This window comes from Emys orbicularis, chromosome 3 (assembly GCF_028017835.1).
Source record: "Emys orbicularis isolate rEmyOrb1 chromosome 3, rEmyOrb1.hap1, whole genome shotgun sequence".
Taxonomy (NCBI): Eukaryota; Metazoa; Chordata; order Testudines; family Emydidae; genus Emys; species Emys orbicularis.
This window is the reverse complement of record NC_088685.1, coordinates 116300114-116326818: the sequence shown is the minus strand read 5'-3', so window position 1 is coordinate 116326818 and position 26705 is coordinate 116300114. Positions and strand designations below refer to the sequence as shown.

The following is a 26705-nucleotide window of genomic DNA, read 5'->3' as shown; positions in this document are numbered from 1 at the left end:
CTTTTGCATGAATAAGGGACAAGGGCATCAGCTGAACTATTGTGGCCAAATTACAGTAGGAGAAAACTTTCTGCATGTGTAAATATCCTTGTTGCTTTAACTGGATACCATATGCCTCATTTCAAATCCTTAAATCATTGTGTAGTGTTGCTGGCACCATTACAATGACTGTCGTGTTCCACTGCAGAAATGGCTGAGTGTCTGTGGTGGGGGAAGAAACCCCAGTATTTATGTAGTTTGCATTTCCATGACTAGCTGAGGTTTGTGCAAGGAGCTTAATCAATAAAAGGAAAAGATATATGTTTTAACTTTCTCATCTCTTTCCAACAGGGGTTCCTTCCACCTTTTCACAATATTTGAGCTGAACAGGGTATTTGTAATGAACCAATAAGTCTACCTTTTTTTATTTATTCAGGTACCTGTGAACACACTAAGAATTTATGTACTCATTTTTCAGCCCATGAGTTCTTTGCACCATGTTTTGACTACAAGTAAAATTTTCAAAAGCCGTGAGTTAGGAGCTTAAGTTTCATTGAAAGTCAATGAGACAGACTCATAAGTCACTTAGACAACTAAAAATGTTACCCTAGATCTTAGATTTGCTATTTTTATTTACCATGCAAAGTCATATGATTTGTTTCTGCTCCCTGAGTGGCTGACTGAAGCTTTAATCAGGAGATGTGCACTTACAGGCAGATAATAAATGTCTGTTCATGCACTTTTACTAGTGTTTGCATAAAAAAAAAAAAACACTTCCCTAATGTTTGTGCAAAAACACTGATGAGTACCGGCCAAAAGCAAAACCAAAAAAAGGACACAAACTTGGTTCAATAAGCAGTTTTTTGGACTCTAAAGATGTTCAAGAATACAGTTTTGCATCATTTGCCCTGTTCTAGTGTCTCAGCCAAATCTTTAAGTATTTACATCACTTCGTTTGAGGAATAAAATTAAATGTTTGGAGCGATGCTATTTTTGGTTTGAATCTAATTATGTAAGTACTGAAAACTTAGGTAACACTTCTATAGTTCTTGAGGTCAGATGGCTTCAGTTATAAAGTTTGGCACTGACTAAGAAGATTGGTTTAATGAAGAGTTTTGCAGGTTCAAGAGAAGTTGCTAGAGCACCTCATCATGCTTTCTGCTCTCTACTGGCACACTCTCAGATAAGTTTATAGGAAAGAGTTAGTTATGATCTAATTTAATGGCTGCGCCTGCGTCCAGGAGAGTTGCCTTCCTAGTCACTGCTCTGCCAGAGATGCAAGCAACAAGCTAGTTTCCATTATTGCTTTAAATTCAGTTTGGACAACCAAATACTAAGATATTGATATTACTGTAGCACTGTACAGTTGGGGTGCATGGAGCTTCGCGGGAAAAAAGAAAAGCAATAAGTCCCTGACTTGAGGCGTTTACTGTGGGGATAATGGAATGGGTAGGTGAGTACGGGGTAGATAAGGGTTACAACAGTAAAATGATGAGATAATGCTTTGTTCTTTAATTTATGTTGCTTTGATACATAACTGCATATCTATAATTTATAGATAAGTGTCCAGTTCCTTTCCTTTTATGGAAGGGTTATGTCTGTCCTTCCAGGGTTGTCAGCTGGGGATTTTTATCCTTCGGGCCCTGAAGTTCAAGGTATGTCTTACCTCTAGCTTAACTGCACATGCAAAAGCATTTTAAGATCTATTGTACCTGCTTGCAGGTCCAGGGTCTTGTTTGTTTATCATCCAGTTTTATCCCCACTCCTACCAAAACCCTGCCAACACATCTAAGCTTGCTTGGCATCTTTACAGCCTTGTTGACAGCAGTTTGAATTCCAGGCTTCATGCTATATTAGCCTCAGCCTAGAAGACCTTAGGAAGTTTGACAGAAATAGCTTCCCATTTAACTCCAAGGGTACGTCTTCACTTACATCCGGGTCCGGATGTAAGCAATCGATTTTCTGAGTTCGATTTATCGCGTCTGGTTAAGACGCGATAAATCGATCCCGGATCGATCCCGGAAGTGCCCCGGATCGATCCCGGAAGTGCTCGCCTTCGACGCTGGTACTCCAGCTCGGCGAGCGGAGTACGCAGCATCGACGGGGGAGCCTTCCTGCCGCGTCTGGACCGCGGTAACTTCGGACTAAGGTACTTCGAATTCAGCTACGTTATTAACGTAGCTGAATTTGCGTACCTTAGTCCGAAGTGGGGGGGTTAGTGTAGACCAGCCCCAAGTGTGCACCTTAAAGCGTGTATTGGGAACACCCCTGTCATACAAAAAGTGGTCTTTGTACTTTCACACTGCATCACATTTATTCTTTCATGAGACCCTCTAAGACAGATAGGCTCTAATGAAGCTGTGGTTGTTAGACATTAAAAAGTCTTAGTACAAGTCATGCATACATTTTTTATTTGAATGTATTTCCCTGTATCTAAAGCGTTGAGTGCAGTATAGCAATGAAAACCACATAAACACACTTCCAAAAACAAAAAAACAAAAACAAACCAACCACCACCAAACCTCTTAAAAGCCCTCCTCAACCAAGTCCCCAAAACAAGTTCCACTGCACCATCCTACCCCTCTCTCAATGCAGGCTCCCTGCCCAGCGATGATCTCTGAGAACTGGCAGCTTTTGAGTTGTCCTGAAGTCACCTAAACAAGGCTCCAGTGACTCAAAAAGGGAGCTGAATTCCAAAACAAAAAACGATCTTTTCCCACCAAGGATATCCAGCAACCACCCTTCACTAGGTGACTACTGAGCAGCTAGCTCAAGCACCTCATATGTTCACAACCATTCAAGGAGCCTCTCAAATCATCTATTCATCACACACATCTCTTCCTAATCAGTAACATGGTGGGGAAAGGTATTCTCCACAATCCATGAGTGGCAGGAAAACCACTTCACCTCAGAGCTTCTAGAGCCTCTAGTTGTGAGGTAGCATTACTGCTGTTTGGTTTCCTCAGACCCAGCAAGACCATACGAAATTAGTTCTCTTCCCCACAGAGTTTAAAGCTCTTTGTAACAAACGCTACTTCAGTCTGCGACAGGACAAATGCAAGCTGGATTTAACAGCTAGTCCTTAGTACCTCACACGGAGTGGGCGCTATATTTAGTGTAACCAGAACCTTTCCCCCCCCCCCCCCCCAGTGGCCTTGTCTGTTCCATGAACCAGATTCCTCTCTTTGCAAGAGGACCTACCAAGAGGCACAGCCAACATAGGCATGTGCTAGAAAATCATGGGTTAAGGGAGGGGTGGGGGGCAGTGTTAAGTGTTAGTTCTTGTACACCTGGTTTTCCCCCTCACCGTTACACAAGTATATATTTGGTTAAGAATTTTATAACCATCAAGCCATTTGTCTCTTTGGATATAAAACAACCCTGGTCTGATGAGGAGATATGAGCAGGGCAGTAGTTGTCCTATATAGAGGGCCTTTTTTTAAAGCCTGACCTGAACCCAAAATGAGCACAGCCAATCCGAACCCAACCCAAGAATGCGGAGTCATTTTCAGACCCAACCTCAGACACTTTCCCCAGAACCGGTGTCAGCGCCACCATCTCATGCTTGTGGCTTAGCCTTGTGGGGGCTGCAATTCATCTCTAGCCACCTCCTGCCCCCAGGGTCAGTGCAGCAGCAGCTGCATGCCCCACTCCTGCCAGTCACCACCACCTCACTGTGCTACGATGCGAGAGGCACTGTGACTTGGCCACCCTCACTCCACAGCACACAGAGCACAGCAAGGCGGTGGTGGCCGGCAGGAGCAGGTCCTGCAGCTGTTGCTGCAATGACCCCATGGGAAGGAGTGGTGATTGGAGAAGTCTCAACACAAGCCCAAGAGGGTTAGGCTGTTTTAATAAAGGGAACCTGGGGCAAAAAGTCAAATATTGCTCAGATGTGCAGTCCCTTCTTTTGCATCTGTTTTCATAAGTTCCTTTACATGACCAAATATGTCTGGAACCTCCTTCCTGAGTCCATGCACCATGACTCAACAAACCCTCCTCTCAAAATACACTTCAGGGGCTACAAACCCAAGTCATCAATTTTATATTCCTTAAGAATGAAGCAGCCACATGAATCTTATTGCGGTCACCTTTTTCCTCCCAACCCCCTTCGGGCTGACCATGACAAGCTAACAGGTCTTTAAACATCCTGAACACTGTCTATAAAAAATGCTAACATTTTTAAAAGGGCACTGAAGACCACCACATGTTTTTCCCCTAGTTTTGACTTGTCAAGAGACTGATAGAAGAATCAAGGGTTGCAACTAAAAATCCTTAGTTTCCAGCAAAGTGGATAACTATCACTGGCCAAAGGAAAGTGTATGTTTCTGTTTCCAGTGACCGTTCTGGACAGTTCAGGGAGAATTAACAGTTATGGATGATATGGGGCCTTTTTTTCAAATAAAAAAGGGAGAGAGAGAGAGAGAGAGACTGACTTACGGTTCCACAATCAGAGACTGAAAGAACATTCATTTAGGACACATGGAAATAAATGTTTGAGAAGGGCAAAGCCAGCTATTTTCTGCTTTGGCCCAGGATGAATGTACAAAATAAAGAGGGACTGAAGTGTCTAATCTGCATACAGCATTGCATTTCAAACTCTTGCAGTGGCAGCAGGGGATGTCAAGGGAGGCGATTGTAATTGGCTCTGCTGCCCATCTGTTGAGAAAACAGATAATGGAAGTAAAAGTTAAAAGAACAGGGACTCCAGTAAGGATTCAGACAACCCTTTTCTATCCACCTCTACTGCATTCACCACCCTCGTTTGAGCATCTGAGTTGGGGGATTGGATGGAACTCAGACCAGCTAAACGTTTTATGAATATATCAACAAACTTAATACCGCTATAATGTACAAGAGCAAGTTGTTTTGCTAATGCACTGTTCAGTTAGTATTCTGGCTTAATTATACTCTGCCATGTGGCAAACTAGACAGAGCAGATGGACAATAAGCTCTATTAAATTGTCAAATAACTCCACGAGTTCTGATATTTCTAAGCTTACAAATCTTACCAAGCTCAATACCAACTACCATTCCAGAAATAATAGCATAAAAAAAATTAAAGTGGCTGCTTTTTTGAAGCTCTAATCCTGAATTTCACTGAGCAACTTCAGTATCTATCACAGCAGGGGCTCAAACTCATTTGAAGTCACAAGCATGTGAGAATAGAGCACAGTAATCTGCAGCAAGCCAAGAAATAGCTGACTTTTGAAGTCAACCATTTTGTATCAGAAACACAATGAACCATAGTATTTGGATGAAAGTCATTTGGAACTAGGATTAAAGTCAGACAGTTTTGTTATTACAAAGAGGAGGGGCTGGGCAGGGCACAAATTTTAGCTACAAAAAAAGTTTAAGAACAAGTTTGAAAATATTTTGTTCTCTATCACACAAAAAAGTGTTACGGTTAAACCCAGAAACCCTACATTGTACCTCACTCCGTATAGTACTTTGATCCTCACATCACAATGTGAGATAAGGCAGGAACCTACTGTTTTAAAAACAGTGAAATTTGAGCCTGGTTGAAAGTGCATAAGTCTCTTCATGTGAATGCAAAATTCCAACTCAAAACACTGCTACACCTAGTTTTGTTGTGTCAGCATCCAACTGCTCCAGCCAATGCATCCTCTTCTAAGCAACCCACTAACTGAGAAGCATTCTATAGAAGGTTAGGGCTCCATTTTGAGATGCTTTCTGAGCTGGGGTACATCTTCTTTACTCCTCACTCCCCTCATCTGTTTTAGCATTTTGACAAACACTCCTTCCTCTCCCTAGCCACTTTCAATGATAGCAGGTTTCCCTTTACAGGCCTACAGGTGCTACAAGTTTCTACTTCAGTATTTTCACGGAGAAAAAAAATATGCTGCCATTACACTCAACTTCCCATCCCTATGCAGTTTTGGAGCATAGCACTTATGACAACCCTAGTACCAATTGTGATTTTAAAAAACATGACCTACATGCAACCCTACGGCTCCACAGAGCCATTTTAAAACCACACATCGAGAGAGAGGAGACTGGTATTTTTAAAATGCTAGGACAAGAAACTTGGCAATTTCTATCAGGATAGCTAGGCCATTCCCCTTCCCCATCAAATAAAAGCATCTGTATCAGTGGAAAATGCTTCATACCTCTCTCAGGGGAAGTTAGCATTATTCACCATTTTGTAGGAAAAACAACTGAGAGCTTACAGAAGGTCATGCGAGGAAGAGTTAGGACTCAGGTCTCTAATATATCAAAGTCTCAGCCATTTTGCCACCCTGTCTTTCAGATGGAACAAGCCTAATGATGGGCTAGAGCAGCTATATGACGCAGTGTTTACCCGGGGGGTCTGTGTCTTTCTGTGGTGAGACCACATATTGAGGTTTCGGAGTCTGCAACTTCCTCAGAATTAGAGGCTCAATTTTATATCCACAGGTCCCAGGCTCAGTGCCAACAAGTGACCTAAACAGTGTGTCCTTACATTTGGATATGCTGCCTCTAGGCACTACATCATATAAATGTGCTCACAGAGCCAGGAAGAGAATCCAGGAATTCTGATACACGTGGAAGAGGTCTGTGCTGGGGATCTGAAATTTGTGGGTTCAATCCCTGCTGATGATCCATAATGGAGAGGGAATAGTAAAGAAAACACGTGTAAGTGTGTGCACACACACACACACACACACACACACACACACACACAGTTGGAGAGGAACAAGAGCTAAGTTGGGACCCCTGAGAGAGAAAGGAGAGGAGAAAGCTGAGTCTTTCCTGTCTCTTATTCCTGTTGCTTAGTATTTTAATACATTTTAACAGCAATATAATTAAAGCAATTTAACACATTTAATCACATTAATGTCTCTAACAACCTGGAACCATGACCAACAGGGGGCATCAAACACTCACTCTATATAAACAAAAGCTTAAAAACAGAGAATGACAAATCTAGTCTGAAAAGCAATTTCACATTGAGGTTTCGGATTTATTACTAACATTTCTGGGGGGGAGGGGGAATACTTTAAGTATTTTAAAAGTGGACATTGTACTGCTAAGCCAAGAAGGAAATAGTAGTAAGATTTCAGTTCAGTTCAATGAGATTTTATTGACATGGCAAGCTATACAATAGTAGCCAAAATGTAAAAAAGGTAGCCCCATCTGAGATCTCTAACAGAAACAGGGGGTATGATCCACCCAGGAAAGAGTAACATACTATGCTTGGGTTTGGATCCCTTGTGTCCATTTACAGAACAATGTTGCAATTTAGGCCGTTATATTACAAGAGAAAGAAAACTAGTTCCTCTCTTTGTAGGTCTGAGTTCAAGATATCCAACACAAGTTCTGCATTTGGAAGTTGTAGAGAGAGGCTTATGAAACTGAAATCTGATGCAACGCAGAAGTTTTTAAAAGTTTCCTACTTAGGAAAATGTAGCAGTTAATTCTGATAAAGTTCCCTGACATTCATGCTAAGTAGGCAACTTTCCTGCGAAAATATTCTTTCCTCCTGTGTTTTAGCTCTTTATCCTGAATTAAGGCAACCAAGGTTATTTAGTTCCCCAAAACATGTCTGTCCTGTTTTGATGGCAATCCAAACTGGCACCAGATAAAGCAAAAGCCTCCAGGCCTTCCATTTGAAGTGGTTTGGCAAACCCATCTGCTGGCCTGAGCCTGGAAAAGGTTTCCTGCCCACAAACATTAAAGCCCTTCTTGCTCAGGCTTTAAGCACTGCCTAATACCAGTCTAGGAGGTCTTCACAATTATGGAGCTTCCTTTTATCATCGTTAAGACCCAGTGCTTGAGGCAATCCAACAACTGCTTTTTTCCCCAAAAAATGATTCAGTTGTGACGCCGTGAAAATGTTACACTAAATTGTGTACAGTCGCTCCTTTTCCACTGGTCCCTCCCAGATTTCTTTAACGCCCTTACCATACTTCATTTTCTGGTCATTTTAATTATGCTGGAGTGCCATTATGTAATATCTGTGAGGGATCACATTTTTAGAATACCTTCATTTTATCAATGGAGAACTTCTATGGGAGGAAGAGAGTCAGTATAATCAAAGTGGCAGATAGGGTGACCAGATGTCCCGATTTTATAGGGACAATCCCGATTTTTGGGTCTTTTTCTTATATAGGCTCTTATTACCCCCCACCCCCTGTCCCAATTTTTCACATTTGCTGTCTGGTCACCCTAGTGGCAGATGGATTTTAAAATCCCTTCAGGCCCAGAGTAATATTAGTAGAATACCCAGTTTCAAATTAAAAGTTAGAGTGAATAGTTTTGACATGTTCAGACACTAAAGAGACATTAGTATTTTATCAACAATAGACCAGAGATGCCAAAATAGAAGAGCAAAGTGAGAAGTGGCAGTTTAAGAATTGGCTAAACGAACACCTGTCAGACATGGTCAGTGGTGGGGGCCCATGCCCAAGGACCCCAGCCAACTTGGGGCCCCCAGAAAAATCTCCCCCGCCACAGCCCTGGGGCTGAAGGAGCTCCCACAGTGGGGTCACAGATTCTCCAGTCTTGGGGCCGCAGCGAGAATGAGTGGGTGGAAAGGAGCGAGTGGGGCGGGGCTGTGGGCAGAAGGGGCCAAGGCTGCTGGCAGAAGGACTGAAGTGGGGCCACAGTTATGGCACTGGGGCCCGCACTTGCTCCAGCCCAGGAGACCTTAATCCACCTCTGGACATGGTCTATGTATGCTTGGTCCAGCCCAGCCTTAGCACAGGGGGATGGAGTAGACCTCTCAAGCCCTCTTCCAGCCCTACATTTCTGTGATCCTAAGTTTCTCTTTCACTGTTCATCCTGCATCCACGAAGCTAGACAAACTCCTTCCATGCCCTTAACATACAGGGGAGGGCTCTGCATGTATGCAGCCTCCAAAAGTGAACCAGATTCCACGGTGCGCACACACACACACACACACACACACACACACACACAAAAAGCAAGCATTCTTTCTAGCTCACTCAGTAGAACTCCTATGCTTTGTTCGCCGACAGCACTTGAAGTGTCACGCATGTCATCACAAGGTGGCATAATCTGTTCCTTTTGCTGGCTTATTACTCATTTGTTTGTCATCAGTTTCATTTGAGGCTAACCATCTTAGTCACTGGACTCACTAGAGAAAATAAAGTTTAAACTTTACCTGACAAGTGACATGAAGTCTCCAGGATTTTATGAAACTGCATTCGTTACGGGCTCTGCATGACCGTATCAGTGGCAGCTTAAACTATTGGATCAACTATTGACATGAAACACTGAGGAATTATTCTAGCAGTTTAAAGACAATGCACTCTACAAAATACAGTCACAACTTCCCCCCTATACCTTCAAATCCCACACTATCTTCTACCTGGATTTAAAATATATACTCAACGTATACTAGCCTGGGGACTAGGCTTCCAATACCTGTACTGACATACTCCCAGAGCCTCACCTTCTGCAGTTTAAAAGTACAAATGTGAATTGCATACAATCACCTTTCTATGTGCTTTTTTTAAAATGCAACCTAGTTCATCTCTCTTGGTTTTGTTAAGTCTTCTTACACCTCCTTCCATTTTTATTCTTCTTTCCTAGAAGGCCACGGGGCTTCTTTTCTGCACTGTCATCAGTTTCTTCCTTTTCTCTCCCCATACATCCATTCTTTTAGTCCTCTGCTTCCTCCTCTACATTTAGTCTCTCCTCTCAGTTCCCTCCAGAATCACTGTATATTTATACTGCACTACACTTTCGATCAGATAAGAAAAAAGCCTCCTCCCTCCTATTCCTCCATCTACATGTATACTGTCCTTGGGCTTGAACATTTTACCAGACACTTGAGAGTTAGAGAATGAAACCTACTAGCCCAAGGACAATAATACAGAAGGCGGTGCTACTCATTAGGGTATTGCCCCTGGATAGAAGGCAAACCTCTCAGCCTTTCCTCACACCTGCTAGGAAAATGGAAGGTGCTGAGACTGCTATCAAGCTGCAACTTCTGGACACTGCTTGGGAGCTCCACATTTCACATCAGCCTCGGGCTAGTCGGTGTCTAAACTTGAAAGCTTTCCCAAGTTTGCTAGAGAGACAGGTAGAGGAAAATCTAATCATCTGCACCTCCTGGCTGCACCAAGGGAGCATACACAGGGATTTCAGCTGTTCTACTCCCCCCCCCCCCCCAGCCTTCTGTCTGACATGCAGAGGCATCTCCATTACATCATCCAACCCCAGCCTCCATTTTGGGGTCCTTCTCTCCAGTGCCAAATCAGGCAACTCTGTTTCCCCCAGGCAGCACCAGGATGAGATGATCAACCTTAATTCTTCTGAAGCTTGCAAGAGTTCTGAGCAGCACCACCCAGGCCCTGCAGCCATTTGCAGACTTGGAGACTGCACAATATTGGTTTAAAATATTTATTGTTTAAATTGTCATTTTTGTCAGAAAGCCAGAGACTTCACTTCTCTTTTATTAGAAAGAGAAAGCTATTCTGTGGAGGTTGGTGGCACACACACCAGGAAAAGCAGCCTGCTCACCACAGAAATAGATTTTTCAAGTCTCTCCAGCAGTAACCTGTGCCAGCATGTTACATTAAAAGATGAACATGACCCTGTGTGACAAGCCACCCATTAGTTTTATCTGTGTAAACCTCCTGTCTGGCAGCATCTCCATGTGAACTATGTAAAACTGCACTTAGACCCTGATTGCTTGACAACAAGCGTGTGCAGATGGTGTTTACTATCTTAAGTAGCCCTACTGGATTCAGTGAGGCCACTCACCCAAGGAAACACTGCACTCAGTAATAAGTTTTTTGCAGGCTTGAACCCTTAGACTGTAAGCAGATTTTGATAGTAACCCTATTTTTGGTCATCTCTGTGCAGCACAATGTACACCTGTGGAGCTTTATCGCAATTGCAAATAAATAATCATTTGAATCTATATCTCGGTGAATGGTCTAATGCAAAGAGGTTCTGTAACTGATTTGTGGAGTACAGAGTGGCAACATGATACCATCTCCTCACTCCCACCAGCTAAAGTCACATTAAAGGACAGCTAAAAATGCATTAAAACGCCCATCTCTAAAGGAATATTAGGTAGCTGCCACAAGGATCTGATGCAATTGCAAATGGGAAGTAAGATGGTCCACAAGACACACACTGTTAGATGGTGCTCTGCCCTTCAAAGGAGTTTGAGGATCCTGGTCTAATGCCTTTGGTGCCATTGTTTGATAAAAAGATAAATCAGGACATGAAAGAAAGACAAAAAATATATACATTCTACCCAAACTTGTGAAGTTAGCTTCAAAACACTAAGATTAATGATCATTCATTTCATTAGAAAAACCCAGGCATTAGATTCACTTGAGATTTCTATAAAGATAACTCATTTTGTTCTAGCAGTTACAGAAACCGATTTCGATAGCTGCATATTCAAGAACAACCATGGAGGCAATTAAACTGCCTCGCCATGTCCTTATATGCTATTCCTCATACATTTACACTGTCAACCACTTGTTCAATTTTTGGAAAGGTCCCAGGCTACATTTAATAGCAAATACAGATTTGGACGGGTGCATCCCGAAATGCTTTTTTGATAGTCAGAAGAGTGCCTAGATCATGGAGGTACGGTGATACAACCAAATACTTGGGAGGATTGAATTACACAAGAAAATACTTAAGGAAGGCAAATTAAAGCTAGAGTTACAAGATATTGCACAGAACAAGAGCTGCATATCTACAGCTTGATAGCTGTTAAGTGTTAGAAGTGTACTCAGTCTGGGAACCTGACTCAGGTGCGATGAGCATGTACAGTCTCACTTATTGAGCCAAAGTTTCACATCAGAACAATCTCATGAAGTTTTGCTCTGTTTTACAAGCCATAATTAGTTTTCTCACATGACTGTTCTTTAATAATGGGCACCAAAGGAAAATTTGAAGAGGAGCTGCCAACACCTTTAGGCTTCTCTTCACTAAAGGAGTAACTCTGGCTCTCTCCCAGGTGTTGCCCCAACCCAGCTCTCATCCACTCACAAAAGGCACTCAGCTAAGGGCGATGATGCTTTATACCTGAGCTAGCTGGCCCCTCCTGGGGCACAGGCTAAAGCCCGAGTGCTGTTTACAGTCCAGCTGGTAACCCACCTATGTTGCAGTGAGGACACAAGCTAAACCACTCAAGTGGTTATAGCTCTCCAGTGCCTGCCCACAATTCGCCACCTGTGCCCAGAAAGAAGAACAAGTTCTCCCACAAGAATCAGAGCAGCTCAGCTTACTGCAGTATGAAGCACCATGAGCTACGCCCCCAGAAGTCCAGAACCTCACAAAGGTGACAGCAGCACCAGTGCGCGGACACAATAATTCAGGAATGGCTTAGCAGTGTGGCTGCTCACACATGATCAAGGCAAACAGGAGGTGCTCAAATCTAAATGCACATCACTGGAGTTAACTCTGCAGTGAAGACATACCCCTAGCTTGTGTAGAGAGCAATATGCACCTTGAACACCAAATATTCTTACACAGCAAGATTGATACAGGAGGCTTGCTGGAGCACTTCCTCTGAACAGCTATTTAGAGAGTTTAAATGATTTTCCAGAATACACTCATCTGGGGAAGCTTCTTAGAGCCTATCAAACATACTGATATTGATCTCAGATATTAGAATATCATTCCCAACAACTAAATTACTATATATTTAAATTCAAACACCTATTAGAATATTAAAATCAGGATTTGCTAGATTTAAGATTCCAACAACAGGAACTCTTCTCTACAAAAATACAAGATGTGTACTGACAACGTTCAAACACTGTGGGCTGAGGACTGCTAGGGACCTATGAAGAGCTAGCTGGTTACATAATGCTGACAGTCTTCCTTGTTTCTTGTTACAAGGTTGCATTAAGAGAAGGTAAAAGACACGCTATGCCCAAGCAAGTACTTGCTGTAGTTGCCGTAGGATTATTATATAGTTTTAAAGGGAGGGGAAGGATAGCCACAAGATACCGGTACTCTTGATATGTAATCCACCCTATAAAAGAGTGAAGACATGAGACACCTAGTTTCAGGAAGTATGCTTTATAAATAATAGCAAGGAAGGGTGGTCTGGTGATTAAATCAGAACAATGCGAGTAGGAATCTGGTAACCAGGACCTACCATGAAATACCTGAATGACTTCGGGCAAGTCACTTAATCTCATCATGACTAAGACCAGCTCTATCCTACAAACTTACATGGGTATAACTATATCACTCAGGGGTATGAACAACACTATCCTGACCTAGCCCCTGGTGCAGACAGTGCCATGTTGACAGCAGAGCTTCCCCTGACAACTTAGCTACCACCTGATTAACTAGACTGAATGGAGAAGCTCTCCAGTTGGCATGGTCACATCTTCACTAAGAGCTAGTCTACACTGGCAATGCTAAAGCACTGCTGCAGCAGCGCTTTAACGTGGCTTGTGTCGTGGCAGAGCGCTGGGAGAGAGCTCTCCCAGCGATCTATAAAAACCACCTCCACAAGGGGCATGGCTTCCAGCACTGGGAGCAGGGCTACCAGTGCTGGTGCACTGTCTACACTGGTGCTTTAAAGCGCTGAAACTTGCTGCGCTCAGGAGGGTGTTTTTTCACACCCCTGAGCGAGAAAGTTGCAGTGCTGTAAATTGCCAGTGTAGACAAGCCCTAAAGGGCTACAGCAGCACAACTGCACCAATGCAGCTTTCTAAGTATAGACTAGCCCTTAGTCTCTCCATCTCTAAAATTGAGATAATACAGGTGTAGCTCACTAGACTGTTTAGGTTTAGTTAATTAACATTCACAACTATTTTGAAATCTTTGCATTGACAGTGCTTTAGAACAAAACAAAACATTTAGCCAGGAAACAGGCACAGAAACTACTCTGTGTACAAAAGAGCAGAGTTAACCCTGTTTTTAGAACCTTGTCTTTACACTGTTTGATTGTTCTTAACTGTGTAAGATTAATGTTGCACTAACACTTTTTTATGTATTTTTGTTTAATCACACAGGGACTTTTGTTTTTTAAAGACAAAAGATGTTGTGTGTTTAATATTGGCATTTAAATGGACCATTAGAATTAGAAATTCTCACCTCATTGAGATGACTGAGATGGAGAGGGTAAATTTCTACTTTTACTGTTGCTATTTGACTGCACAAAGTTTTCTCCAAGGCAATGTTAACACAGTAGCAGCACATTGCAAACCCAAGACAAAAGCTTGTCTATCAGGCAAAAGATAATCTTTTCTGCCAAATAAAACCTTAGTATTTCTATAATATTTAACGTGGAGCCAAATCCACAGGGACACCCCAAAGTTATAGAATGGAGTAGTTTTTGTACCCACAATTCTCCTCTCCCTGATGTTAAGTTATCACTGTTGGATGCAATGATAGATACTGCCATGTGAGGGCCATGGTGTGGCTTACTGCCAGGGGATGGAGGGAAGAGATGAACAGAAAACAGAACTAGTACTTTCCGCTCCTCATTCGCCCTGCAGGTAACTTCTGATCCCACTCATGAGGAAGAGATGCTGCATTCCTTCTCTGCAGCCAACAGCCTCAACCACTTCCTGCATGCCAAAAGATCAAATCACCTCTCAGACTCTCTCAGGTACCAAGCATGCCTCATCACACGCCCAGAAGGCAAAGCCTCCAACTCTTCTCCCAGAAACATCTATAATTTGGTTATTCATCAATGCAATGAATCTGCAACACGCTGAAAGCAGAGAACTTGCGTGCACCATAAATTAGATTAAGTATTTCTTGGATTTGTTCATAATTAAAAACCTCATTTTTGTTTTTGAAGCTTGTGGCAGGATTTCCTTGTATGTCTTTTGTGGGTTTGTTAAATATGAAGTCAATAAAGATTTCACAGAGTTCCACTTAAAAGCCTCTGTGGTTCAAGATTTTTTTAGCATAACTGTTGAAGTATAAAAAGGGAAAGGATGAAATGAGATTCAGAATGCTGATCAGGGCTCACATGAGCCAGAACGTTTGGCTCCAGAAACCCACACAATAAATTAGGTTCTGAAAATCAGAATGTACAGTTAGATGCCAGCTGTTTATTAAGTAGCGTATTCTGCCTGGGAAGTAACTGACAGATACTTCTGTAGCTAACCTCAAGACATAAGCATATTCCACATTTAATATGAGAATACTAACCACAAGATTATTATCACATACATTTTTCTCAGTAGCCCTAAGCTGATCAGCCAGCATGGGAAATCACAGCAGCCACAGGTGCTACTGCTATAATTCAGTCAGCACAGCAGAGCTAGGAGCCTTGAGCCCCCGACACTGAACTTCAGAGGAATTACTCCTCCCTATAGAGTGCTTGCAGGAACTGGTCCTAAATATTGTTTCTTTTTTGAAGGCAGGTGTGAGGAAGACAAGAACTCCCTATTAATCCCCTCTCCACTCTATGCCTCCACCCTTATTCCTGCAATATTATTGATATCTAGTGTCAGAGTGGACATGCCTTTTCAAATCCTGATCCCACTGTTTGATGGTCGGGTCAGATTTTTAAGAGGTCTTTAGGTGCTTAACTCCCATTGATTTCCAAATCTGGCCTTCAGTAATCTGGCCCTTGATCCTTAGTCCCTCAGATTCTTTAATGAGCAGGCAAAAAGGGGGGGGGAATTGAATTCCAGCACATCTAGAGACCTGATATTAAAACAATTATAAGCAAATGGCTCTTCCAGCAGGAAGCAAACAAGCATCTATTGGTGTATGAGGTTGCTTTTATTTCTTATGTATATTGTATTTCCTATTAGAAGATATCCCAAAAATAGGATTTAGCTTGACAGGGGGGGGGGGGGGGGAGTCAAAGGATTTGATTGAGGTAGTTGAAAATAAGAAGGGCATAGTAAAAACTGATCCATCCTCCCTTTTTACCCTGTCCCTTCACAGGGAATGAAACCTGAAACTAAGACAACATTAAGTTTAGAACCAATAAAATGAAGCTCTCAATTACACAGTACGTAGTCAACCTGAAGGCAGTTGTGGAGTCAAATACTGTGGTTGGATTCATTTATGTCTACTAACGTTGTAGCTCTGCAAAACAAGTGATAAACTGACCAAGTCTCAAGCTTCGGGGTGTAAGCCAATTTCCTACAGTGTTTCAGGAACACATTCGTCCTACTCTCATGCAATACTGTATAGTTAAGGTCAGTCCGTTAGTTTTTGCTTTCCTCAAAGCATCAAATATTAGCTAAATAGTGACAAAATGGTGGCCTAGACCAAACAGTAGGCTAATCTGAACTAACAGGATTTGCAATATTATGTGGATATCTGAATACACCAATATCCTGTCTTGAAATTAACAGTCTAATGGAGAAAGATCACATCTGTACTTGCACTACAACATTACAGAGCAAGTCAAAGTTCTCAAAATAAGCAAACTTTACCTTGGGCTCAAATATTAGTCCTGCAAGAGTCTTTCCTGCAAGAGAGCAATGGTAGCAAAGGCTTAGAACTATTCTATCTCCTCAAGAAACCCACAGTTCAGACACCCAAATGGACAGTTCCTACTGTGAGGTGCTGCACGCATTCAGCTCTGCGGGATTGAGAAATGAGGGTTCTCTGCAACTTGAATGATCAGGCCCCAAATTTGCCATCTGATTATGAGCAATCATCACTGTTACCAGAGAAATAAATCCAGCATGTCTGGTACTGTCATCTCTGGCATATATTAAAAAGATTAGCAAAGATTCCACAATCATGGTATCAAAGAATCTTTAAAAATCATCTGTTTCAGATTAAAAAAAAAATAGATAAATGCAGGGTGTGGTGCACCTAACAATTTGTTTAGCTTTCAAAAGCCATTAACTATGCAGAGAAAATTTGTAGTATTTTCACAGTACCAGAACTCTAGTATCATTGGGTAAGTATGAGGAGCGAGCTGCCATCCAGTTACTCCATTTAGTCTACTCTATTACATTAGCAGTGCTTGATATTCTGTTTTAATTACTCAAATGTCCAAACAACTTCACTGTATTTAAAGTAACAAACAAATTAAGGAATTGTAGTCTACTTTGTGTGTTTCTATTGTTGCCTGAAAGGATCAGAGCATGAAATTGCTAAATGCGTAGTACAAGCATTGAGCTACAGCAGACCGAGGAAAATAAGGAGGAAAAATTCAGAATTTCTTAACCATCCCCACAACACTGGTCAAGTCTCAGCAACCATTTGTCAAATTCAAGTAGTATCTTCTAAGCAAATACCTCATCTTCTGATACAACAATACAACATGCTAACTGTATCCTCAATTGTTACTTTTGTTAGATAAAGCAGATACAGGGGACATGGTTTTCCTGTTCTCATCCTTCACACAAAGTAGAAACATTTCAATATTAATACATGTTGTTGTACTCTTTGATTCACCCTTACACACGAATACCTGGAAAGCATAATAAAGTTCTGAACCATCACAAGCCTTCTATGATAGGATGAAGTAATCAGCCTCATTATACTAGCAGAATGATCCCAAGAATTGTTACGAGGGCATCCTACAACCCATACCATGCTCTCCTGGCAGCATCTGGGGAAACCAGGATCATCCATGCTATGTCAAACAATACCAGATTCTGGTCATGTGCTGTAGAACCTGGAGAGACTGCATCTCCAGAGGAACACAGATTTAAATGAAATAATGTTTTTAGATAACAGGATAAAATGACCATTTGTGCTGTGGAAGTTAGACCAAGCAGACATCCAGAGCCTGGAGGACTGGATTTCAGAACAACCAATCAGATGTAATGTTGGGGCTGAGAACTTCAGCCTACAGTCAGTAGGCTCTAATTAACAGAGATGCTGGGAAGAATGTGAAGGAGCACAGTGCTAAATTTGAGTCTTTAAATGGTCTGCCTTACCCTGTTAATTTCTCAGACAACTCTTTAAATATTAACTTAGGACCTTGATTTGCCATCATTCTTTCTATTTTCAAGTGTTGCGAAGTGGTTCACTGCTATATTGGTGGGTAAGTTTCCCATGGAGTCCCAATCAAGACTAGAGTCTATGGTCACTTAAGAGAACTTAACACCGTTCTATGAAAAGAGAGTAATCTACTACTGTACCTCACTTATCAAGTTTTTTTATTATACTTGTGCATCATTTTCAAGATCATCATGTAATCCCAGCCACAGAACAAACCTATGATGTTCATAGTAAGGACATCAAGGCCCCAACCACAGAAAGAGGTGCATGTGCAAGGTAGACCTTTATGGTGGAACGGAGTCCTTTTTACTGCAGTGGGACTCCACACTCCCATATAAAGGTGCAGACAGCTACATCCCTTGATGACTCAGGTCTCATGTTTGTGCCATTATAAAGCGTGTGAGGAAAGTGCATTAGGGAAGACCCCAATATCAAAAAACAGTTTAGTTGGGCATTTAGAGCCTACATAGAAACTTATAGTGCAACATGAAAGGAACATGTGGCTGAACCTATTTGCATATTATATACGACTACAATTACCCTATTAACATTTAAATCAAATGCAAAAAGCTTCCAGTTACTAGAATGTAATCCTGTTGAGACAGTCAGATAAGAGGATTTTCACTATGAAGCACTGATTGTGCTGTAATTCCGTATTTATAAAGTCCTGCATACAAAACTTAAATTTACAATCCTCACATTAGCAATGTAGTCAGAAATGCAAGATGCCTTTTATTTTCAGAACAAAAACTGCACTATAATAGACTAATAAAATCACCTATAAATTAGAGCCTTCTGAATAAGAGTAAGAGATAAGAAAACATTAAAGAGACGTAATAGCAAATGTTTAGTGTGCTAGTTTTGTACTGGAGCCAGAAGGGTGTTTCACTGGATTAACGAAGCTATCAATTTTGTAATAATTGAAGTCCACACACAAAACAGTACGACTTCCATCAAGGTTTAAGTACACGATCTCCACTACTGGTAACTACCATACAGACAAAACAGACACAGGTCATAGACACAGAAAGCATTTTGTCTATTCCCTGGAAATAGTTTGGATACTGTATTGAACAGGTTCCTAGAATAGCATGATGGATTTTTAAATAAAGGATTTTATCAATTACCAGAACTTAAGTCAATTTATGATCTACAATCACCTTAATGAAGATTTGTACCCCAATATGTACTCAGACTCATGCTCCTTTGTTCCAAGAACACCATTATCTTTAATAGTTACGTTTATTTAACCTTTGAAATAATTGCTTATAAAATGACAGCCAGTACATGCAGCAGATATAGGATTTTAAATTTGACTCCCTTTCTCTAGTGTTGATAACCTCTAGAAAAATCACTTGTGTAATTCCATTCTGTGTGTCACACTGGGGTTGTGAAACTGCCAACATTTTAGGACGTGCAACTAGCAGTTGAACTGACAGATGGATAGTAATGTTTAACCTACTCAATTTGTGTTGTCAAGCTGAAGTTTCTGGAGCTCCGTGGGTGGGTGGCCAGGAAGAACGAAGAAGGGGAAGATGAGAGAGAAGTACTCTCTCATGGTAGGTAAGCAAGATAGAAGTTTGCAAGAAGAATACAGATTGATACTTCTGCTGCTTCGTAAGAGGAGTCTGCTATTCACTTTGATTCAGGTTACAGGTCGAGTGCATATTTAAACCTGTATGCAAAGCAATTCTTTGAGAGCACAGGAAATGAAGAGATTATCCCTAGTGTACAGTGAGATTGTTTGGAGATATGTTTGCAGGTCAGGGTCGAGGGACAGCATCTTTTCAAGTGATGAGAAGCACTACCAGACTACAAACAGGAAATTCAGCACGTATATGCAAACAACAAATGAGTGCAGAATCAGATTATTCACAGGGTAATCCTGAAACAATTCACTATTTGGAAAGTGAGATTTTACTTCTATTAGAATGTCTTCTTACCCAGATACCGAGTCTATTTAGAGACACTTCACTGTGCCTCATAACTAGAGTCTGACATGCAATAAACATTTTCTTCATTTAAAGAGGGTTATTTTTGTTTCAAATATTTGTTTCAGTTGCAGAATTTAGATCCGCTTCTATGGCAAGATGAGAGGACTGGACCAGATTCTGCCCTGACTTGTACCCTGTTAAATGGGATGCAAGTCAGCACAAAATTTGGTTGACTGTCTTATAACAGAAATAGCTTGATATATCAAGCTATCTACCTAAAGGCAGAACAAAGCTTATAACTATGACTGCTTACAGATGTTGTTTTATACAATTATATACTTAAATAAGTGACTCATCTTTTCCTTGCTTTGTCAAAAGCCAGCCACACCCCACCACAAAGAGCAAGACCTGTACACTCTAGAGTGAGAAAGAAAAAAGAAAAAAAAGGGAAAAAAAAGATTAAGTGAATTAGTTCTCCAGTTTAACTTGTTCATCTCTGGACCATCAGTAATCAGTAAATAGGGACTTCATCTGCATGGGAAGATGATTAAATAAAGACAGTCAAAGTCAACTTTAAAGTCTCAGAAGCAGAAGTCAAGGACACTTCTTATGTTTTAAAATCATGGTAATGACCAGGATGCTGAAAGGACAACAAAATTATACAATATTTACATGATTTAAAATACAACCTTTTCCTTCAGGGGGCAACATCCCTAAAGTTACAACAACAACAACAAAAAGAAGGAAGGAAGGAAAGAAAGAGGAGACAGCTGAATGTTGTGTTCAAAGCCAGAATTAAAAAACCTTGTTTCTAGATTTTACAGAAGTTTAGGTAACACATTTATATAAACAAAAAGAGACTGAGAAACCATTCCTGCAAGTTCCTAAGACCCCCCAATCGTGAGTGAGCTAAGCACCTCTCTATCTAAAAGGAACATACACTTTCCTTACTTAAAAAAAAAACACACACACACACACACACACACACCAAGGAGTCCTTGTGGCACCTTAGAGATTAACAAATTTAGCCCACAAAAACTTATGCCCAAATAAATTTGTTAATCTCTAAACTGCCACAAGGACCCCCTCATTGTTTTTGCTGATACAGACTAACACGGCTACCCCTCTGAAACCTGTTTCCTTACTTAGGCCCTTCTAGACCAAGCATGGTACGTGCCTTTAACTTCATGGGAGTTTAGTAATTGCTTCACATATCTTAGAGTGTTGTTAACCTGAGTATTTAATCTTTGTAAAGAGCCCTGATCACAGCACTCAATTCACTAGCATAGATCTGTTCAGTAGGAAGTGGGGGCAGTATACTACGAAGTCTAGGCCGTTCCTGATCGGTTTTCTAAAGGAGGTCATCTTAGATGACTTCATTACTAGTGCCGAGTTAAGTTCTTCTGTGCGATGTTTCAAAAAAAATAAAAATAAACAAACAGTTGAATGGAGCTGTAGTTATTCAAGCACCGGGTTACCGTACTGAATTCCTTGAGAAAAAAAAATTCAGAGAGCCTAGCTACTTACTTATATCTGAGTAAAGAATTTATTCTCCCTCACTCCCCAAATTATTGCTAATGCATCTCATTTTCCTGCCACATCCATTCTATTCAAGAATGAATATAGACACCAATTACCCTGGGGAGAGTGGGGTTCCACCCAAATTAAAAGGAATCTCTTCAAAGAGAGACACACAAGTCGTGTCACACAACTGGCACTAAATTTCTATACCCTAGCAATATTTTACACAACGGGGGTCCAATCCTCTTTGGAATAAGAAACTCTGCAAGAAAAATAAAGAATATTTCAACCATTGCTCCAAAAACTGGATAAAGAGTACACCATACAGCATCAGCCCATTAAATCCATATAGCTATTTGCCATGTCAACAAAAACAGCACAAGTGACTTCAACGAGGATGGGATGTGCCAAATAAATAAATAAATGTTTTACCTAGATGTTGCAAACACTTCCATTTACTGTTTCTGCAGATGCAGAACAAGCAGATTGCTAGTAACCATAGCAACCACCTCAGAGAGTTAAGGTCTGCATAGCACAGACACAGTGGCAGGTGATGGTAGGGGCTGAAGCAGACAGACAGTACTATTGTGGAAGACCAGAGGTGAACAGGAAGGCAGCCACAAAATCCCAGGCAGGCACCTTGTAATAACTGAGGTAATCAGAGATGTACAAGAAGCTTTGGCTCACTAGCACGTGAATGCATACAGACATTGATGCAATGTGCTATGTTCAGTGGTGCAGTACATACAGTATTATCTCTGGTATACCTGTTAATACCCATTAGCCTTGACTAGTGTTTTGTTAATGAGATAGGTGCTGGAAATGCCGTGAATGATGACATTAAAGAAATATTTAGCAATACAATAGTTTCATCTCTAAGACCTGTCCTATTCAGAGGAGATTGTAAATTAGTAACTATATCTTTTGTAGTACTACTGTAGTAGCTTTAACTTGCTCCATTTCGGTACTGTTCTTGGAAAGGATTATGATGATTAGTACAGTTAAGACCAAATCCCTTATTGTGCTCAGATTTCCATACCACCCTATCACCATAGTATGAGCACCTTCCAGAAACCCATTAGGCAACTCAATTAGCATCTGTCACGTGTGGTTCCCCTCCCTCATTATCTCTAGAGGGAGTGTTGCAAGAGGTTTTGTTGGAGGTTCTCATAACTGTTTTACGTCTGCTGTGCTTTGTGTTTACTATGGAAGGCAACATGGAAAAGGGCACATTACACTTGGAATGGAAAGTGGTAAGGTTTGAAGCAGTTCTTTGACCATTTGGGAGTCTGTTCCCCAGCTCTGCATGGGCCTCCCAAGAAATCTACATCTACACGGATAAGCTTCACCCTTGTGGCAGACAGCATAGCTTCATTGTCCCCGGGAAGCAGAGCGGGAAACATGGAATCTCACTCCTTCATCCTGGAGTTTTAGATGATTTTAGGTATCCTAGGCCCAAGCCATTAAGCACTTTGAAGATAAAGACTAAGATCTTCACTTTGGCTACGTTCTGTAGGGACAGACTTAGCGTATTTGTGTTAGTTCATAGAGCTGAAGAGACGTGCTGCTGCATTCTGTGCTAGTGGGAATTTCCTCAAGGGCCGATTGCTTCTTGCTTCATGCCCAGGTGTACTTCCTGGCTGGACTACAGCAATGCAATGCAGTAACAGACACACTTATTACGGAGATTGGTCACAGTCTGCTAGACAACCAAACCACCCTTTCTTCCAGTTCCCACAATATGAGCAAGTCATCTGCATCATATTATACCTACTCTTGCTTCTCTGAGATCATAAGGTTGTTTAAAAAAATGTAATTTAGATATGATAATCTGAATAATACAACTTCCATTTTTTGGTCAAATGCATGCAAGACAAGATAAGATATAGATAGGCTATTGAAACCTATTACCTGTTGAACCTTGCCCCCCTGAATCAAGGTTTAGAACAAAACACAATCAGGCATAAAATAAATTCTCTATTGTTCTAAACTCTATAGCTGAGCAATTTAAATTAAGCATATAGAAGTGAACGAAGCAGAAGGCTGCAAGACATCTTGTCCTGCTCGCATTCAAATTTGATTTACAGTCTACAGCCAGCAGAAGGAATGAGAGGGAAGAACAGCCATCTGAAGTCAACTCTTGGTTTTCCAGGTACCCTCAACATCTAATCTAAATCAAAGTCTGCAAAGCAATTTGTCCCACTGGACAGAGACCACCTATTCTCACAATCCAGTAGCCAACTGTAGGCGTGCACAATGAGCACATATTTCTGTACTGATACCACTATGTACTCACCTCTACTTGCCATGATCCAAATGCCATACAAAGCAAAGAATGTTTTGACAGTGAACTTGTCCTGAACTTTTTGGTTGGGTAATGTCCTCAACTCTCATAAAGGCCCAAAAGAAGAATTAATTTATAGTACTAGAAGCCCTCTTGCTTTCTAGTATACAAATGCATACATACCACAGGTCTACCAACAATCTGTAATACAAACTGGATTCTTCCTCAATGTTCACTGTAGGTTTTACATGCTATTATTCCCGCCATGTGTGTTCACCACATAAGCAGGAAGCCACCACTATGCCTTATTAGTGGAGTCCTACCCAATTCATGGTCCATTTTGGTCAATTTCATGGTCATAGGATTTTTTAAATGGTAAATGTCATGATTTCAGCTATTTAAATCTGAAATTTCACGGTGTTGTAATTGTAGGGGTCCTGACCCAAAAAGGAGTTGGGGGGGGTCACAAGGTTATTAGGGAGAGGGTCGCGGTACTGCTACCCTTTACTTCTGCACAGCTGCTGGCAGCGACTCTGCCTTCAGAGCTAGGCAGCTGGAGAGCGATGGCTGCTGGCTGGGAGCCTAGCTCTGAAGGCAGAGCCGCAAGAATGGCATGGTATGGTATTGCCACCCTTACTTCTGCGCTGCTGCCTGCAGAGCTGGGCCCTCAGTCAGCAACTGCCACGCTCCAGCTGCCCAGCATTGAAGGCAGCAGCACAGAAGTAAGGGTGGCATGGTATAGTATTGCACCCTTACTTCTATGCTGCTGCTGCTGGCAGGGCGCTGCCTTCAGAACTGGGCAGCTGGCCAACAGCCTCCACTGTCTGGCTGCCCAGCTCTGAAGGCAATGCAGAAGTAAGGGTGGCAATACCGTAACCCCCCCCTAAAATAACCTTGCGACCCCCCTGCAACTCCCTTTTGGATCAGGACCCCCCAGTGTGAGAAACGCTGGTCTCCCCTGTGAAATCTGTATCACATAGGGTAAAAGCACACGAAAGATCTGATTTGACAGTCTGTGACACCTTTTTCGTGGCCGTGAATTTGGTAGGGCCCTACTTATTACAGATATACCTGTTGGGAGAAAGTACCACAGCACAGAAAGTTACTTATAGAACTGACCTGATCATCTCTGAAATTGTCCCAGGGACTCTGTAAAATTTTAAATCTGGTGGTGAATATAAAGCAAAGGCAAACGATGCATATGGAAATCGACACTGGTGTAACTTACATGGCCACCAGCCAGATGGTATAAATTACACAAATTTTGATTCTTTTATTCATTTTCAAGTGGTTCTAAGGCAGCATCAGTTACAAAACCTTATTCATCACCTACGAATTTGGTCAGGGGTTTTAAAGGTGCCAGACTTGTGGAGAAAGATGCTTTAAATCTTTTTGTAGGAGTTTTGTTTTTTTTAAACTAAAAAAAGAAAAAAAAAAGACATTGCAGAGGTTGAAGAAACTGACCAGAATGAATTTACACAGTATTAGTCCAGTGAGGGCCACTAAAACTTGTGCTACTAAAGGCTAATATGACTTAGGCCCTACATTTTCACTTTACTGATTCATTAGTAAATATGTATGTAGTTTAGGATAATTTAGAGCAGAGATATTCAAACAATGGGGTGCCCTTCTCCCTGAGGAGGAGGAGGAGAGTGTGTGTGCCAAAGTGGGGGGCCAGTTTCCTCTCTTTTGGCCAGGGATGTAGTGCTGCTGGAGCATCACTCCAACCCCAAAGTAAGTTCTGCAAAGGCTTTGGTGTCAGTTTCCTCCCAGTTTCCCGGTTCTGGAGCTTGGCCACTCACGCCGGGGAGGAGTCACTGCAGGTGTGGGGTCCCTGTATCTGGTTGGGTCGGGTACCAGGGGGAAGCCAGGGCCCCATGCAGTCCCTGACCAGGGTGACATGCTGCCTTCCCCATAGTGCCCGTACAGCCTACCCAGCTGGTCTCAGCCAGTGACAGCTCCACTTCAGCCCCAGCTCCACCAGCCCCAGGGACAACGATGGCACTCATGGCCGAGGTCACTCCAGCTACTAGCTCAGCACCCTCACAGACTTCTTGCTACGCCTGACCTATGTGGAGCATAAAGTGTTGGCGACCTTGAGTGCTAAACTCTTGACTCCCTGCCCACGGACTCTGTCACCCCCACGCAGCCACAGGTTAGCAATAGGCACACTCCAACGCCTGAGCCCTCCATGCGTCCCCCTGTGGTGTCTAGCCCCCTCGATTCACTGGACACTCACAGCATTCACAGATTCACTGCTCCCAAAGAGGCAGTACACCCAACTTGCCAGTTCCAACTCAGAGCACCATTCCATTTAACATACAGCACTTGGGTATGTTTACAGTAAAAACAGGTAAAAGTTTGTTTAAAACAGTATAACGATTCAGGCAATAACAAATAGAAATATTGGAAACAAATTGTTACATATGGTTTTATTTTATAACATGCATTCCAGAGCCTAGATTTAATAAGATATTATGGCTAATGTAAGTATTGTTCACCAGCATTTTCTAGCCCGGCAGGCTGTAATCCCTTTTTCATGAGACAAGCCATACTGTCAGCTTGTCTCTTCAGTGACGGATGCTCTCTCTCTTTGCAACCCCAGATGTATCAAAACAGCCTTTTGATCTTTATTCATAAACTGGACACCCTCCTGTTCTGTGTTCTTTCCTATAGATTTCATGATAACTTGTCGATTTCACAATCTTGATTAGCTGGTGGCTCCCTATGCAGGTAGACTTACATCGTGAGACACACAATACACAAAAACTAGTCAGAGAGGTAAGCATCTACTACCGCCTGCCTGATCAGAACCTGTCCAAGGCATGTCACCTCCAGGTGAAATGCTTTAACTTCAAGGAACCTAATTTCCAGTGCAGATGTATACCTTCTTAAATGTATTCCATAGATACATTTTGCAATGATTGTGACCACCAATGGGCTATTGGCTCTCAGTAGAGACCTTACATGCCCCCTTTTAGTCATTGTTCTGCATATACTTGACCCAGGAGATACCTGTAAAACTGTGCGCCCTCAGCCACTAAGCACAAAGAGGTTGTTTGGCGTTATGATTTCCTAAAATGTTCGTGCAGTTT

General features: G+C 41.8%; 1 protein-coding gene across 1 annotated transcript in view; it reads right to left on the bottom strand.

Moving 5' to 3' along the window:
* Positions 1 to 26705, bottom strand: part of PPP1R14C (protein phosphatase 1 regulatory inhibitor subunit 14C) — a 71195-nt gene that overhangs the window by 33327 nt on the left and 11163 nt on the right. The window lies entirely within an intron of this gene.